The sequence below is a fragment of the Trachypithecus francoisi genome, unplaced genomic scaffold (genome assembly GCF_009764315.1).
Source record: "Trachypithecus francoisi isolate TF-2019V2 unplaced genomic scaffold, Tfra_2.0 Contig01579, whole genome shotgun sequence".
Lineage (NCBI taxonomy): Eukaryota > Metazoa > Chordata > Mammalia > Primates > Cercopithecidae > Trachypithecus > Trachypithecus francoisi.
The window spans coordinates 16,928,272-16,945,974 of record NW_022681442.1 but is presented as its reverse complement, the minus strand read 5'-3'; the positions used below and the strand labels follow the sequence as shown (position 1 = coordinate 16,945,974).

At 43.5% G+C, this 17,703-nt stretch overlaps 1 protein-coding gene across 33 annotated transcripts in view; it reads right to left on the bottom strand.

Moving 5' to 3' along the window:
- ABLIM1 (actin binding LIM protein 1) overlaps positions 1-17,703 on the bottom strand; it is a 353,609-nt gene that overhangs the window by 86,854 nt on the left and 249,052 nt on the right. For 4 of the 33 annotated variants that reach the window (XM_033181952.1, XM_033181944.1, XM_033181967.1 and 1 more), the window contains exon 1: positions 12,917-13,170. The exons of 26 other annotated variants lie outside the window; for them this stretch is intronic. The gene's annotated coding sequence lies outside the window, so the exon portion shown is untranslated. Of the gene's footprint in view, positions 1-12,916; positions 13,195-17,703 lie in introns of those variants that run through there. 3 more of the 33 variants (XM_033181955.1, XM_033181960.1, XM_033181948.1) reach the window with 3 other exon arrangements.

Below are 17,703 nucleotides of genomic sequence, written 5' to 3'. Positions count from 1 at the left end.
CTGGTAGGAGCAAAGGGCATCCCTCATTAGCCAGGAATGAAAGAACCACCAAATGAATTGTTAGTGTTTCCTGTCTAGCAGAAATCTAGTAGATACAAGCAATCGATTTTTCCATGAAAGGTGTTGATGCCAACACTACCAAGAAATAATATTTTTTGCCAGAGAGATAGCAAGGACTTAGTGCCCCAGCAAATTCTTATTGGCTATTAAGATGTGCCAAGTTTGGGTCATACTGCAAATTTCCAAGACACAGATACTCCTAAAAATATCATCCAAGCCTGCAAAGTTTTCACATGACACCATCACTCAATGACTATACTCAAGGAATAACTGCGTCTGTCCTAAAGGCTCCACAAGCATCATTTTTGGGATCTACAGATTAGTTATCCCAGGTAAGTTTCTCTACTGCTGCTCACCTAAGACTCACAGAACTAAAAAGCTGCTTTCCAATACTAGCTAGAAGCAAACATAATTAAGTGAAATGAGGCTGGGTGCAGTGGCTCAAGTCTGTAATCCTAGTACTTTGGAAGGCCAAGGTGGGCGGGCAGATCACTTGAATGGGAGGGGGAAAGGGGAAGGAGAGATTGCAGTTAGCCAAGATCGCACCACTGCACTCCAGCTGGGTGACAGAGCGAGACTCCGTCTCAAAAAAAATAAAAATAAAGTGAAATAAGCATTCTGAATTATCAGCTGTTTTTGTAATTTCTGCAGTCATTCCTTTGAATTAATTGTTTTTGTGAGACAGGGTCTCACTCTGTTGCCCAGGCTGGAATGCAGTGGCGTGATCACAGCTCACTGCAGCCTCCACCACCTGGGCTCAAGTGATCCTCCAACCTCAGCCTCCCAAGTAGTTGGGTCTACAGATGCATGTGCCACCACACCCAACTAAGTTTTTTAAAAAATTGTTGTAGAGACGGGGTCTCTCCCTATGTTGCCCAGGCTGCTCTTAAGCTCCTGGGCTCAAGTGATCCTCTTGCTTTGATCTCCCAAAGTGTTGGGATTACAGGCAAGGCCACCACTCCCAACCTGAATTAATTTTTATAGTTGAAATAAAACTGTCTTTTCTTGCAGACTGCATGAAAACCTATGAAAAGATACTCAAAGTACAGGAAGCAGGCTTCCCACAGGCCATTTACCAGAAGTTAAGACTATTTCTACACGACTGTGATTCTTTTTGGAAGTTTAAAAGCTTCAAATTGAAAATTAAAAAAGAGAGGAAAAGCGCCTGTCACTGAGACCTACCCACCATGGTGTCCTTGGAAACTAAAGATTCAATTACTAGTATAGTCACCATGAGCTTCCGCCCGAATGCAAATGCACTGACCTTTCAGAGAAAGAAAAATCTAACACAACTTCTGAGGAGATTTCCCAGAACCTGAAAGCGGTTTAGTCCAGGTCAGTGCGGCAGGGGATGGATGAGAAGGAGCACGTGCATAAAATCACATTAAAGGTGAGTCAAGACAAGGCTCATTTAAGTGACACGTGACTGCAATGCTGCATTCGAATTAGGTTAGTTCTGAGATTCACATAAATTGGACCAGCTACACTGAGCTCACAATTCCCGCAGCGGCCATGTCAAGGCTGTCCTGCTTTTGGTGTGCGGGGGTGGAATCTTTCCCCAAATCCAGATGTGGAAGCTGCCATTCCCTCTGGTGACCCTGTCCCTGGCCACGGTGAATAGTCCAGAGCTGAGCAGATGACATTTCGATGGAATCTTTTCCTGGAACTTCAGGATGTGAGCTGGGGGTACAAGAGCCCTTTCTACCATGGTTGAGAATCCCTGAGCTGCAGCCTTATGCTTTTCATGCAGAGTGAGTTCATGAGTGTGAATGACACACACAGATAAGCAGACAGAGCTGACAGGATGCTAATGACATCTAAGGCCCTGTCCCCTCCAGCAGCGTGGCTATGTGAGCCCCTTTTCTGCTTCAGCTGATGTTATTGGTTGACTTGTATCCCCCAAAAATATATGTTCAAGCCCTAACCCCCAATACCTTAGCATGTGACCTTATTTGGAAAAAGGGTTATTGCAGTTGTTAATTAGTTGGGATGAGCTCATACTGGAACAGGTTGGGCTATTAATCCACTATGACTGATGTCCTTATAAGAACAGAAGAGGGAGGGAGACAGACCAGAACTCCAAGCAAAAACAGAGGCAGAGGTTGGTGTTATGGTGCCATAAGCACGGGAACACCTGGAGCTACCAGAAGCTGGAAGAGGCCAGGGAAAATCTTCCTCTACAGGCTCAGAGAGGACGTGGCTCTGCCCACACCTTGATTTCACCAGCCTCCAGAGCTGTTGGAAATAAAAGTTGTCTTTTTTAAAACATCCAAGTAGTGGTGCTTTGTTATGCTGGCTCCAAAATACAGCTGGTTTGAGGTGAGTTTCTGTCCCTTGTAACCAAAGCCATTGTCTAAGGGAGTGAGGTAAGCAGGTATCATTCTTCAATTTTAAACATAAAAAACATTTTGTGGCCAGGTGCGGTGGCTCACACCTGGAATCTCAGCACTCTGGGAGGCCAAGGCAGGCAGATCACTTGAGGTCAGGAGTTTAAGACAAGCCTGGCCAATGTGGCGAAACCCTGTCTCTACTAAAAATACAAAAATTAGTCAACCATGCTTGTGTGTGGCTTAATCACAGCTACTAGGGAGGCTGAGGCAGGAGAATAGCTTGAACTGGGGAAGCAGAGGTTGCAGTGACCCGAGATCGCATCACTGCACTCCAGCCTGGGCAACAGGGCAAGGCTCTCTGTCTCCAAAAAAAGCCAAAACAACAAAAAATGTTTTGCATCCAAGTACTCTGTGCAACATAAAAAACAGCTGCTTCCTTAAAGAAACGATTGAAAACAGATCACAAACCCAGCCACAATTCTTTATTTTTGCATTAATACAACTTTCTCCTGAGAAATAAAACAAATAGATGGTGTTGGTTTTGCGAGCTTCACACTGGATTCAGTCAAACTTGGAAACTCTTTGAAACAACAGTTCACACCGGTTAATCCCAGGGAGAGGCTGCCATTCAGTGAAAACTCCCAGGGTTTTACAAAAGCACGTTTTTCTTCCTCTGTTTCCTTTCAGTTAAACTATCGGATATGCAAGCACTCTTCTCATTAACCTCTTATTTTGCTGAACTCAGTAAGACATTTCTAGAAGCCTTGCAATTCTGGCCGGTGCTTTTCTGGGACCTGCAATTGACTAACAGCAGATGCCATTCCTTGGGACTCAGTTCTTTGTTGTTGCTTTTTATCCTCAAAGAGCAGGGCTGTTTATTATGACAAGAACAAGGCTTTTGCCCCTTTCACCTTCAGGAGGAAAAACCTGAGAGGGAAGAACAAGCACTCTGATTTTTAGATGGGAGGGCATGTGCTGAGTTGAACTGTGGTCCCCCAAAGATATGTCCAACCAGCTTTGCAGATGTAATTAAGGTAAGGGTCTTGAGAGAAGGCCATCCTGGATTCAGGTGGGTCCTGAATCCAATGACAAGTCCTTACAAACTACAGGACAGGACGGGACCAGACATGACAAGGAAACTGACCCAGAGGGCAAGCTGGACCTACATGAAGATGAAGGCAGAGACTGGAATGATGCAGCTCCAAGCCATGGAGTACCAAGGATGCTGCAGCACTGGAAGCTGGGGGACAGGATGAAGCAGACCCTCCAGCAGAGCCCTCAGAAGAACCCCACCACCACCCCATCCACCAACGACATCTTGATTTCAAACTTCAGGCCTCCAGAAATGTGACAGAATACATTTCTGTCATGGTTAAGCCACCAAGTTTGTGGTAATTTATGATATCCTTAGGAACGAATTCAAAGCATCAGTGACAGCACATACTTTAAAGGGCGGGGGGCCACAGTACAATGTGGGTCTGTACTTTTTTGCTATAAACTGTCTTCACAGCATGACAAAACACTTGGAATTTTTAGGATTTCACAGAAATTGCCTCATAATCAACTGCGATGTTGAACCTAAAGTTTGTCTGAAACCTTCATGGTCATGCAAATCTTTTATTAACTCATCGCCTGTTTGTGGTGCTGAAGTTAGGCTGAAACAAAACCCCCTTTAGAAACACAGTAACACTGGATGGGCTGACACGGATCCCCCTGGATGTGCCCACCAGATACATGGGACCACGTGAGGCAAACAAGACATCATCTGTGTCTGCTGGAAGTTATTTACAAATATACTTTTTTTTTTTTTTTTTGGTATTTGGTATGTTTTCATAGTGTATGGTAAAGGATTTTACCACTATATGGCCATTAAAAAGAATGTCATCATCCTATAAGCATCAACACTTGAGTCCAAGTGAAGGAAACTGTAGAACAACATGCATAAAACGGTCCTATTTGTATAAAAGAATACACGCCCTCCCACAGATATCTATGTGCAAGAAACAGCAGCAAAGCAAGATACAGAACTCTACATCCTGTATGAAAAAATTTACACGATCCAACTGCATATTTGCAAGTAACTGCATGCCAGTGACACTACAGACCCAACTCTCAACAATAGCTACTTCTGGGAATGGGTTTTTATAAAGTAATGTGATCTTATTGTAAATAAATAACTGAATAAATACACTTATTTGCACTTCTCTGAACCACATGCAATGGGCCAGAGAGTACATATTTTCAGCGCTGTCTCTGTCTCAGCTACTCAAGGCTGGTATGGGCTAAAGCAGACCTAGAGACCATGTAAATGAACAGACATGCTCCTGTGCTAATAAAGCTTAAGGAGTTAAATGGAGAATTTTTACTTTTTACCTGACACCAAGATTGGCAGCCCACAGGCGAAACCTGACCCACTACCTGTTTTTTTGTAAATAAAGCTTTATTGGGACAGAACAATGTCTGTTCATTTACATAGTCTCCAGGTCTGCTTTAGCCCATACATAGCTGAGACAGAAACAGCATAGTCCACAAGGCTGAAAATATGTACTACCTGACCCATTACATGGGGTTCAGAGAAGTACAAAAAAGTGTACTTATTCAGTTATTCATTTACTCATTTACAATGAGCTCACATTACTTTAAAAAAGAAAACTTTCAGAAGTTGTCTGCTCAGACAGTGGCAGGGGATCCCTGGACAATCATCAACAATCTTCCTAGAAGGAGGTGGGAACTTGGGAGTTTTTAGGATGACAGAAGAAAAGCTCCATAGGCATGGGAAAGGTTAAGTTGTTTAAAAACAAAGTGAAATAAAGGTTTCAGCAAAAATCTTTTGAATATCTACTCAATCCCCACACACCTGGCCTCCCTGTAATGGCTTTAATATTCCAAAAGAGTTTGAAAGATAGCTTTGATTTGTACAACAAGCAGAGAAGTAGTTCAAGGGGCAGCCTGGGGTAGGTGCACAGGGGATAGGGAAGCACTGAGCTGCTCTGAGGTCTACTTTTGTCTTGCTAACCAATGGGCTGTGTGTTCCTAGGAAAATCACTCAGGTTTTCTGGGTCTCAGTGTCCTCAACTCTCAGAGGGTTAGACTAGATTAAATCTGTGGAACTTTCCTGCTAATGGTATTTCTGGGAGTCCTAAGCAGGTATCACCTTGAACACAGAAAAGGAGGTAGAGAAGAAATCTTCCTGGTTGGTACAAGGCCAGGTCCGGGAACCAGCTGGCCAGTTTGCAGCCTTTTTTCCCCGCCCAGCACATGTTGGGTGTGAGTGAGTGCAGATTAGGCAAGGCCCCAATTATCCCTCAGCTGGGAGTGGCAAGTGTGAACAATGAATCAGTCAGAAACTCCTTTCCAATATCCTCATCACACAGACAGTTAAATTGCAAACCACAAGACATGTTTATTAGTGAGTACATCCAAGGCCATCAGGTCATTTAAGAAGTTGTATTAAAAGGGCAAAAATCCCTCCGACCTTGCTCAGGGATGGTTAAAAGGTTCAGGGGTCCACACTCTTTGTGATGGATAGAGGAGCCAAATGACACATCGGGGTTCGCCCACAGATCCCTCATACATGCCATGGCTGAGCACTTCTCACTTGTCCTACCCTCAATGCTGAGGGCCTTTTGAGTTTTTGACATCCACAAATAACCTGTGGGTACTACCCCCTGCTTAGCTTACCTCCAACCCAGGAAAAAAGGAACCATCTGGGTTACCCCCAAACCTGGGTGAAACTAGATTATGTGCCAAGGAAAGCTTTGACAGACCAGTCCGGCAAGGCTGCAGCCTCTGCCCTGTTGGAGCTGTCATCAGGAGTTGTCCTGTGCTGGAAAGTTCAAGCCGTAAGACGAGGGACTCCATCCCAAGAGGCCACCACAGGCTTCAGGCTCATGCCTAAAGAGTCCCACTGCAGAGGGTACACCCTCAGCTGCTGAAGCCTCTGGGCAGGGTCATAGTAAACAATCTCCACCTCAACTATCTATAGACAGAAGTCTTAATCATTTCAGCATTGGCTCCATGGAGTCAGAGCTCCAAGCCAGCTTAGGGCATTACATTTACATGTCAGCAAGGGCTTCTGATCTTGGCTTTCTGCTCTGCAATGGAACATCCTGGGGCCAATCAAACTCACAAACACTGGTGTCAAGGCAGGTGATGAGCAGCACTGGGTAATATCAAAAATGTAGAAGAACACTGTCAGGTTTAAATTTTTAGGCATTTTCCTAGTCTTTTCTGCTTGAAATTTCTACCTATAGTTGTCATGGTGGTTTCTGCAGTGTAAGTTTTATATTCTAGGGGAAATCAGTGCCATCATGGGCGCTAAAGAAAGCAGAACTCATTCCTAGGGCTGCCAATTGTAACCCTGGGTTAAAATATACCCATGTGACTCAGCAGCTGTTTAACTTTTGACTAATAGATTTGTTTGCATAAGAAGAATGACAGAGTTTAAGCAATCAATGAAGTCCTAAGAGTTTAAAAAAAAAAGAAAGAAAGAAAAATGACATAGGCTGGGTGTGGTACCTCATGCCTGTAATCCCAGCACTTCGGGAGGCCAAGGCAGGAGGACCACTTGAGGCCAGGAGTTAGAGACCAGCCTGGGCAACATAGTGACATCCTGTCTCTAATAATAATAATAATAATAATAATAATTAGCTGGGCATGATGGCATGCACCTGTAGTCCCAGAAACTCAGGAGACTGAGGCAGGGAATCTCTGCAGCCCAGGAGCTTGAGGCTGCAGTAAGTTATGACTGTGCCACTGTGCTCCAGCCTGGACAACAGAGCGAGACCCTGTTTCTAAAAAAACAATAAAAATAAGTGACTTAAGATACAGCAGCTAGTTATTCTCAGAGATGTCACTGGATTATGAACCAATAGGCTCATGTTTATGTTTATATTTTAATATTACAAATAGTATAAATAATATGTATAAGCTCAAATAATAGGGATTATTATTTATATAATATAATAGGTGAGGTCTTAGGTTTCATTCATTTGGCAAAAGCCTGAGATGAACCTGTGAGTCAGGCACTGGGCACCTGATGAGGAGGAAAGAAAGGCTGTATAATCTGCACTACCAAGAAGAAATCTGTATTCAATTCCTGGCCCTGCAGTAATCATCTGCATGCCTTTCAGCAACTGCTCTGGGCCTCAGTTTACTTACTTGCAAAACAAAGATGAGAGTGATACTCAAGCCACAGAGTTGACGAAAGGACTTCGATGAAGTATGCTTATAAAGTGCTAAGGCGGTAAGAACAAACAATAATTACAACCATAACCACCTTTATTACACATTCCTGTCCTAAAGAGCTTAGTATGTAGAGCTTAGCAAACAGGGGACTGTAACTGGATAAGATGGTTAGTGTAATGTACAAAGTGAGGTGGGTGTGGGGAGAAAATTCTCCAAGGTTACTGTCTTGGGGAGTCAAAGAGGAATCACAGGAGAGAAGTTCTTAGACTTAAAAGAGAGTAGACCTTTACTCAGTAGTCAACCCCACTCCCTTCCCCTCTCCTTCTCCCCTTCTTTCCCTTTCCTTTTCCCTCCCATTCATCCATCCTTCTATCCATCCACTCATTCTCTTATTGGGCACAAAGCTTCTATCAGATGATGTTTTAGTTTCGGATATATAATAGTCCCTGTCATAAGCATACATTCTTGCAATGAGTGACAGATAATAGACATGGATACAAGCATATAAGAATTCCAGATAGTGGGGGGACAGTGCCATGAAGAACCTAAAACAGAACCAGGGGAGAGAAGATGGCCTAGGGGTTGGGCAGGTGGAAGCAGCTTTAGCTAGGTGATCAGAGGATACCTCTCCAAGGCAAAACAGGCAGGTTGAATAATGAGAAGGAAGCCAAGATCTGGAGGAAGAACATTCCAGGCTCAGGGAGCAGTGAAAGCCCAGAGATGGACAGCGTCTGTGCTTGAGGGGCATAAAGAAGGCTAGCGGGCTGGAATGAAAGAGGAGGGAAGACGTAGGTAATCAGGAACTTAATCTCAGAGGGCTGCATAAGCCAGGAGAAGGTATTTCAATAGCTTTTCCAAAATTCCAAGGTTTAAAGGCCAAACAAAAACCCAGTCAAACACATTTTTTCCTTATGCTTTAAAACTCTTTACAAAACACAAAGGAAACCTGGGAATCCACCCCACCCCCAACATATTCCCTAAACTTGGTTATACAAGGGCCAACATCTTCTTTCATCTGTTGCCAGACCAGATACGTTTGGCATCCTAAACAAGTTGCCAAAACAAAGCAGAAAGCTCAGCTTAAACTCTGTTAGAGGATGTTCTAAACTTCACAAAACACAATTCTCTATCTTTTCAAGTATGTTTATTTGGATAAGGTATACGGATATGAGCACAGATGCAAGGAACCAGCTGCACAGAACCAAGACAATCTAGTAAAAATTACTATTCAGCAGTAAGGGAAGATAAAAGCAGTCTTAAGTGTAAACAAGTATTTTTGCTTCATCTAGTGTTTATGAGCAACAAATGGCCTCAGTGTGAACCAGCAATGCTGAGGAGGGCACAAACACGTATTTGCTAAAAACATTGCAGGCTTGGCGAATAATAAAGCAGCAGGGTTTGTTTCCTCTTTGATGAAGGTTCCCTCCTCACAAAGGCCGCACCTTAAGCCTCTGCAGCTTAAGGCAAAAGAAAGGCTCACACTTGCTCATTCCCAGGGTTCTGCTTAGAAACATGGAGCTAGGCCAGGTGCGGTGGCTCACGCCTGTAATCCCAGCACTTTGGGAGGCCGAGGCAGGTGGATCACTTGAGGTCAGGAGTTTGAGACCAGCCTGGCCAACATGGTGAAACCCCATCTCTACTAAAATAAAAAAATAATTAGCTGGGCATGGTGGCACGCACCTGTAATCCCAGCTACTCGGGAGGGGGAGGCAGGAGATTCGCTTGAACCCAGGAAGTGGAGGTTGCAGTGAGCCAAGATTGTACCACTGCACTCCAGCCTGGGTGACAGAGCAAGACTCCGTCTTAAAAAACAAAACAAAACAAAACAAAAAACCCATGGAGCTGGGGTTGGTGTGTGAACCAAAGCAAGAGATTGAGAGGATCTTTGGCTTATATGTCTCTCACTACAGCATCTTTACATTCTGCACAGTCCGGAAACTTCCAATTTCAAGACATCTGCCCCATCTGCACCCCCCTTGCCCTGATAACCTGGTTCAGAGAACCAGGTAGGTTCTCTGGGCAGCACCATCTGATTCATCACAGGACACACAGATCACTTCTGATCATAAGCTCTCTTTCAACTGGAGAATTTTTTTAAAGAGGTGGTAAATACCTTGCCTTTGGGTCAGACCCTACAGTTAGTGTGCTCTTTATCTTGTTGAAACCATGAAGTGGCATTAACCCATGGGGTTTACAATAAGAGTAGAAATTTAATTTCTGGGCCTTATGAGGCCCAAATTCTACAACCCACAGACCCACTTTTCCTGCATCCTTCAAAGAGTTTTCTGGTAGCCCCTTAGACATTAAAACCTGCTTGGATGGGGACCAGATTTGTCCTTTAAAAAAAAAAAAATACAGAGAACGGGCTATATGGATACACGTTACAGACATGTGAGCTTGCTGACCAAGCTCCTGGGTGGTCTTTCCATAGAAATCATTGACATTCATTTGTCCGTTCATCAACAACTGAGCAAATAGTATGAGCAGGCACGGTGCTACCTCCTGGGGGCAAACAGACCTAAAATGCTCACATTTGCTGTGCTCATGGATCTTTGGTCTACTGAATGGGGGGAGAGGGTGAATTTTAATAATGAAGAAATGTTAATTAGAGAGCACATGGTATGTGTCACATTGGTACCTTCAGGTGGAGATAAATGCATGATTTGCTTTGCAATTAAAAGCAGAAACCACAGCTCTCTGATAATATTATGGGCCAGTCCAGATCTGTCACCAAGAACAGACTCCAATAAGTCAAGGTGTTTCCCTATCTGTTCAGCCAATGCTAAGCACTGCCTCTACCCCCGCTGGGCTTGAGAGTCTCTTCTATGGAGTGGTACATCTCATCTGGTTTGGGTGGTGGTGGTAGCTCCTGGAAGTCATGGTGCTCAGTGCAATGTACTATATTCTTGGAGAAACACCAAGAAAAAGTGGCATACACAGCTTCATGCATTTTGTAATCTGTAAACCTTTGAGTGCAAACAAGCAGTAGCATTAATGCTAAAAGTGTAAGAAAAATTTTAAACAGAAAAAAATCCCAGCCATTGACTTCATCGTTATCTGTAAATTGGAAAAAAAGCTGTGATTCTTCAATTGCACTCACAAAACAAGGCCCAATTCCTAGAAAAATCAAAACAGTTTGAGACCCACTGGTACAGAGGGGGAAAAGAAAAAAGAAATGAAAGCATTCAGTTGCAGATTCCAGAAGAAAAAAAAATAACAGGCGTGGCCAGATTTACTAAAAGCCCACATTACAAACAAACAACAACAGCAACAACAAAAAAACCTATATTTACAGAAGGGAAAAGTATGGGTAACTATTTGCTTATAACTATATAAGCTTCTTTTTAAAAAAGAAAAAATAGGATATCCCCAGAATGCACTTTAGAATTCAACTGAGAGAAGTTTGACTTCTATACCAATCGTAGCACTGTATAAAATAAGCCCCACAAGGGCACAGAAGGAAAAGGGGGCAGAAGAATGTATGTCCACAGTAGTCCTTGAATCTGATTCCCCATTTCCAAGATGTGATTTCAAACAAAACCCAAACAAAATACAAACCAAATGGTCAGGCAAAAACACTTGTCCTGCCACTGTTTCTTGGACCCCGCCAGACCTCCCCAGGACTCCAGCCTCCTCTCAGACCCCCTTCCCCTCATTGGCAGCAGTAGGCCCCAAGGTGGTTTCCCTCGAGCACTGGTTCCCAACCAGGGGCAGTTTTGCCCACAGGGAACATTTAACAGTGTCTGAAGACAGTTCTGGTTCTCACAGCTGGGCAGTGAGTGCTACTGTCACCTGGTGTGCAGAGATCAAGGATGCTACTAGACATCCCATAGACAGTCCCCTGCAACAAACTATAATCCCATCCAAAACGTCAATAATGCTGAGGTTGAGAACCCTGGTCTACGGGAGCCAAAATCATGACCACCCCCTCCAGAAAGTCAGGTTGCAAGAACTGAGTAGTTCACTTTCTGTCCTTTTAGATGAGCTACCGTTTAGTTAAAGAGAAAAACCTGCAGACTTCTGTTGTCATGATATAATATTCCCTGGGCCTACAGGATAAGCCACTGATGCAAGTATTAGACTCATTGACACATGAAAACGCTTAGACAACCCCCTTGAAAACATTGGTCAAAACATTCATTCTAAGTGTTATAAGAGATGCTTGGCAAGGCCTCACGCTTAGTCTTAAAAAGCCTTCTCAAAAGTAATTTATACCAATGAGCCGTGGCAAATTCACCTATTCTATAAGCACACAGTGACTCAACAAGCCTTTTGATCCATTTATAGAATGGCGACAATTATATTTTAATGAGTTATTTTCACTTACTTTTCAGAACCTGTTTTGGTAATCTAAATAACTTTACATCCTCTCAACATTCCTCACGAGGCTGTCTCAGGGAAAAAACAGGCTCAATATTCTTTTAAGTTGCCAATCTCAGTTACTCTCAGTTACGTGACAAATGAAGCTGCTACAGCCACCACACTCCTGCTGGGTTACGGCCAAACTCATGTTTTCGTTTTTTTTTTTTTTCTTTTCTAACATCATAAATCTATTTCTTTCACAGCTGAGATAACTTTCTTGTTCCATGTCTTCTTTCATGCTAGTATAGCACATTTTAAAACACTTTTCCCAAAGAACTCTTTACAGCATGATTTGATTGATAATTAGGTTTTTTAGGAAAACTATTTTCACTATAAAGGCCAGAATCTCTAGATTTCTTTTACTGAATATCAAAGCTGGAAAGACAGGCAATTATCAAGCTCTTTCAACCTAGAGCTGCAATAAAACACCCAAACGTTTTGCTTCCTTATTTTCATTCATTGGGAATTTCTTGAAGAAAAAAAAATCTCATAAATGTACAGTAACAGCTAAATCTACTTATTCCCACGTGCCACTTCCACCACCAAATCCCCCAAACAGGATTCAAATGTAAATTTCACAGAGCTCTACAAACCACAGAGAAAACAAAACAACCCCAAAGTCTGAAAACCATAGTCTCCTTTCAATCTTGCGAGTAGCAGCCTAAAAAAACATAAGCCTTGTTTAAAAGGTCAACGCACTACACTTCTCAGTGAAATAAATAGCCTGCCTTTCCTGCTCTTCAGTCTAGTTCTATATCGATTGAACAAAAGCTCCTGTCGTTTCTCTTGTATCATCAGGAAAACAAGAAGTTTACATAAATGTATTTCAGGGCAATGAAAGTGACTTCTGTCGCCAGCATCCAGCCACCGCATTTGGAGGATCCGAGCGGCCTCCGACCTCACGAAGGAAGCCAGAAATCTCACATCTGCCTCGCAAAGCAAAGGACATAGGTCACCTTGTGCAATTCCCGCTTTACCTTAGGCCAGGGTTCCTTTTCTTCTAATTCTGTTCCTTGGCTGTGCTGAGCAGAGAACTCCTCCAGGCTTCAAGTTCAGAACACGGCCAAGAGGCTTTGTAGATGCCAGACCTCAGCCGGACAGACTGAGGCTCCCGCCCGCCTGGGTTACATACCAGGCTTCTCTCTGAAGCTCCGCTACAGCAACGTGCATCCCTCTAGAGACGCACTCCGGAAACCAGCGCCGTGTGCGGAGGGCAGGCACACTCTCTCACGCCTCCTCTCCTCGCTTTACTTACTAGTTCAACACACCAGCAACCACAATGGGCCAGTCCAAGTTCCCAAAAAAGGAGGGGAGTAGATTTACTTTCTTTCTTTTTTTAAATGCAGGTGGGAAAGTACCACTTCTTTGCATTCACTCGCTATTGTCTGCATGTGAAACCGACAGTGATTGTCCCTGAGGCAGAAGCTTGTACTGAAACCAGATTCTTAGGCTTTTTGAGTTTCTTTCTTGGGGTTGAGGCGATGGAAAGGTGCCTAGCTGAGTACAGCCATCACACAGCCTGCAGCCTCCTCTCGCAAGTCACTGCTTTTGAGGTACATGTAAGGAACCCCTTATGCAAAAGTATAACAAAACTGAGTTCAACTTTTTATTCCCCTTTGTTACTTCAGAATTTCCATATTACTCTGCAGTACTGTCTGAGACAAATATGGTTGAAAAAAGCCTCTGTTATCAAGCTTTCTTGATTCATATTTTTGGTACATTTTGTATTGTGTGTTTTTATTGCAGCAGAAAATTACTGGCTACCACTGTGTTGCAGGCATTTTATATACACTGCCTCATTTTCAATGAAACCATCCCTGAGGAAATCTCAGGTGAGTCAGTGACTGAGGGGAAGCTGCAGGCTCTCTATGTATGTGAACAGAGAGGAGGAACTGGAAGTTTCTCCAGTGATGGCACAGCCCTTTTAATGTACTCTTTCTTGGGATGTTGGAAAGGTTTCTGTAACAACTCTTACCTTTTTTTTTTGAGACAGGATCTCTGTCACCCATGCTAGAGTGCAGTGGCAAGATCATAGCACAATCATAGCTCACTGCAACCTCCAACTCCTGGGTTCAAGTGATTGTCCCACTGCAGCCTCCTGAGTAGCTGGGATTACAGGTGCGAGTCACCATGCCTGGCTAATTTTTTAATTTTAATTTTTTTTTTTTTCGAGATGGAGTCTCGCTCTGTTGCCCAGGCTAGAGTGCAGTGGCGCGATCTCGGCTCACTGTAGCCTCCGCCTCCCAGTTTTAAGTGATTCTCCCCCGGGCTAGAGTGCAGTGGCGTGATCTCGGCTCACTGCAACCTCTGCCTCCCAGTTTCAAGCGATTCTCCTGCCTCAGCTTCCTGAGTAGCTGGGACTACAGGCATGCACCACCATACCCAGCTAATTTTTGTATTTTTAGTAGAGACGGGGTTTCACCACATTGCCCAGGCTGGTCTCGAATTCCTCACCTCAAGTGATCCTCCCGCCTCAGCCTCCCAAAGTGCTGCGATTATAGGTGTGAGCCACCCTGCCCTGCCACACTTGTCATTTTTAATAAGACTAGGAGGATTTAGGAAAATTTTCATGGAGATTATTTGCCCACAAAGATCAGGAAATAAAAAGACCCTTTTATATAGACATGTGGAATCTCTCTAAGCTGGTTTGGAAGAAGTCCCAAATATTGCTGAGAAAATGTAAAGTTTTAGCAACAAAGTTGTGCTTCTAAAATGAAGAGGAAACTATTGGCTTATACATTATAATAATTATATGGGTTTTATTAAATTTCTAGTGCATTTTTCTTCTGAGGAGTCAGAAACTTCCATCAATGTGTCCTCACCACACCCTTATAGGGCCAGATCCTCAAAGTGGCATCTGTGGTCTTCCTTGTGCCAGAATCACCCAGGGCAGGGTTACATGTTCACATGCAGATTCCCAGGCCTCTTGAATCAGAATGTCTGGGGTGAGGCCTGAGAATCCATACTTTATTATTTTTTAAAAGCATAAATAACTTCATTTTTATTGTGGTAAGAACACAACATGAGATGTACTGTCTTAAATTTTTTAAGTGCACAATACAGTATTGTTAATGATAGGCACCGTGTTGTGCTGGGAATCCATACTTTAAACAAGATATACAGGTGATTCTTAGGCATACTGGTTTTAGAACCTCAGCCTTACATGGTAAGACCATTCAGGGTTAAGGATGGCACCTTTTACCTCTGTAACTCCTGCATCTCACCTCATGTTTGAGGCATTAGCATGCAATCTCTGTCAGAGGAGTGAAGGTGTCCCCCTTTACAAAGGTAAAAAGGGACACTTACCCAGGCTTCTAGTCACATGGCCAGAAGTAATTTGAGCATTAGAATTAGGCTCACTACCCACAAGCCTTCATCCTTTTTTTTTTTTTTTTTTGAGACAGAGTCTCATTCTGTTGCAAGGCTGGAGTGCAGGGGTGCAATACTGGCTCACTGCAACCTCTGCCTCCCAGGTTCAAGCGATTCTCCTGCCTCAGCCTCCCAAGTAGCTGGGACTACAGGCACACGCCACCATGCCCAGCTAATTTTTGTGTTTTTAGTAGAGATGGGGTTTCACCATGGTGGCCAGGATGGTCTTGATCTCTTGACCTCATGATCGCCCGCCTCAGCCTCCCGAAGTGCCAGGATTACAGGCATGAGCTACCGCACCCGGCCTCTTCATCCTCTTTTTACTGTCCTATATTTGGATGATCGGTTTCTCTTTTTGGATTTTATTTATTTAAGCATCTCTATATCTTCTGGGATAGGGTCAAAGAGGATGGGTCAACTTCAGATTTACTGAGCAAATTTCCAAATTTGTGAGTTTCCAGACAAAAAGGGTGAAGAACACTACCGTGTGGAGTCAAGAGGTTCAAGTCACCTCCCTGGTTGGGCAGCCCTTGGTGAGCGACCTGAGCCACCTTTCCCATTGACATGCCTCCTGTGCACATGCATGCACACAATTTGGGGAAAGAACATGAAGAGGAAATAATCCAAAGGTGGGCCGGGCGTGGTGGCTCATGCCTGTAATCCCAGCACTTTGGGAGGCTGAGGCGGGCAGATCACCTGAGGTCAAGAGTTCAAGACCAGCCTGGCCAATAAGGTGAAACCCTGTCTCTACTAAAAATACAAAAATTAGCTCGGCATGGTTGCATGCACCTGTAATCCCAGCTACTTGGGAGGCTGAGGTAGGAGAATCCCTTGAATCTGGGAGGCAGAGGTTGCAGTGAGCCGAGATCACGCCATTGCACTCCATCCTGGATGCCAAGAGCGAAACTCCGTCTCAAAAAAAATATATATTATTAACAATAATCAAAGGGTGGGCAGAGGGATGTGTTTGAGGTAATGGAAATGTTCTAAAGTAGGATTGTGATGATGGTGGCACAACTCTGTAAATTTACTAAAGGTCATTGAATCATACACTTAACATGGGTGAATTTTATGGCATGTAATAAAGCCTCAACGAAACTGCTACTAATCACAGGTGTTGTTGGCTAAAATCTGTTCCAAAGGGACTTAGTGCTAAGGCTCAGGTTCGAGGAGCTGATATAAAAGCCACACTTTGGCAGTCCATAGAAGTTGAGAGACCTCATCATCGTCATACTAAATAATGATGAAGGCCCAGTCTGGGCAAACGTGCTAGGTAGTATACAATTAAACAGACAGCACAAATCCTTCAGGAGTTTATACTTAAACAGATTATAACCAGCTGGATGCAATAAAAGAAACATTAACAGAAAAATATCACTTGGGCCTTTATTTTATATGTGAGTGAAATAAATCGGTATTTATTTATTTATTTATGTATTTTGAGACGGAGTATCACTCTGTTGTCTAGGCTGCAGTGCAGTGGGGCGATCTCGGCTCACTGCAATCTTCACCTCCTGGGTTCAAGCAATTCTTGTGCCTCAACCTCCCAAGTAGCTGGGATTACAGGTGCCTGCCACCACACCCGGCTAACTTTCGTATTTTTAGTAGAGACGGGGTTTTGCCCTATTGGCCAGGCTGGTGTCGAACTCCTGAACTTAGGTGATCTGCCCACCTCAGCTTCCCAAAGTGCTGGGATTACAGGCGTGAGCCATCACACCCAGCCAGAAATAGGTATTTAGTAAAGGGATGAGAAGTTTAGGCCTAAAGAGTATGTGAAGTTTTTAACGTTTTTGGTTAAAGGACATGGCAAAAATTCACCATGGGAAAAATAATCATTTATCCACACACTTTTACTGAGCAGTTAACAGATGCCTGGTAAAAAAAAAGTAATTAAAAAATACACCAGAAAACAATGGTAGATTGAATGGATGGGCATAAATGTGTGTGAATGCCTAAAGTTCAGTGATTTAAGAAATTTTCAAACCCAAGCATTAACATGACTGTTTAACTTGCGTATCTGAAATAATCCCATATAACTACATCAGAGAGTAAACAGAGATGCGTGAGCCTGACTTCTTCATTCAAACAGGAAGCTGTAAGTTCATTCCAAATATTGGGCTTTTACAAAATCTGTGTTTTATAAATGAAGAAAGGAAGAAGTATTTCTTGAGGCCCGGTATGTGAGGCGCTGTCCCAGATGACTCTTACTATCTGTTGGAAGCCTGTACAAGGAAAGTGTCATTGCCTACATCGTAATAACAAGAGGATGGGACATCTTCAGATTTACTGAGCACACTTCCAAATTTGTGAGTTTCGGATGAAACTCTCATATTTTCTACTACAGACTTTCAGATGAGACGGATCAAGACCTATCCCAGCTTCAGGTGCTGGGGCT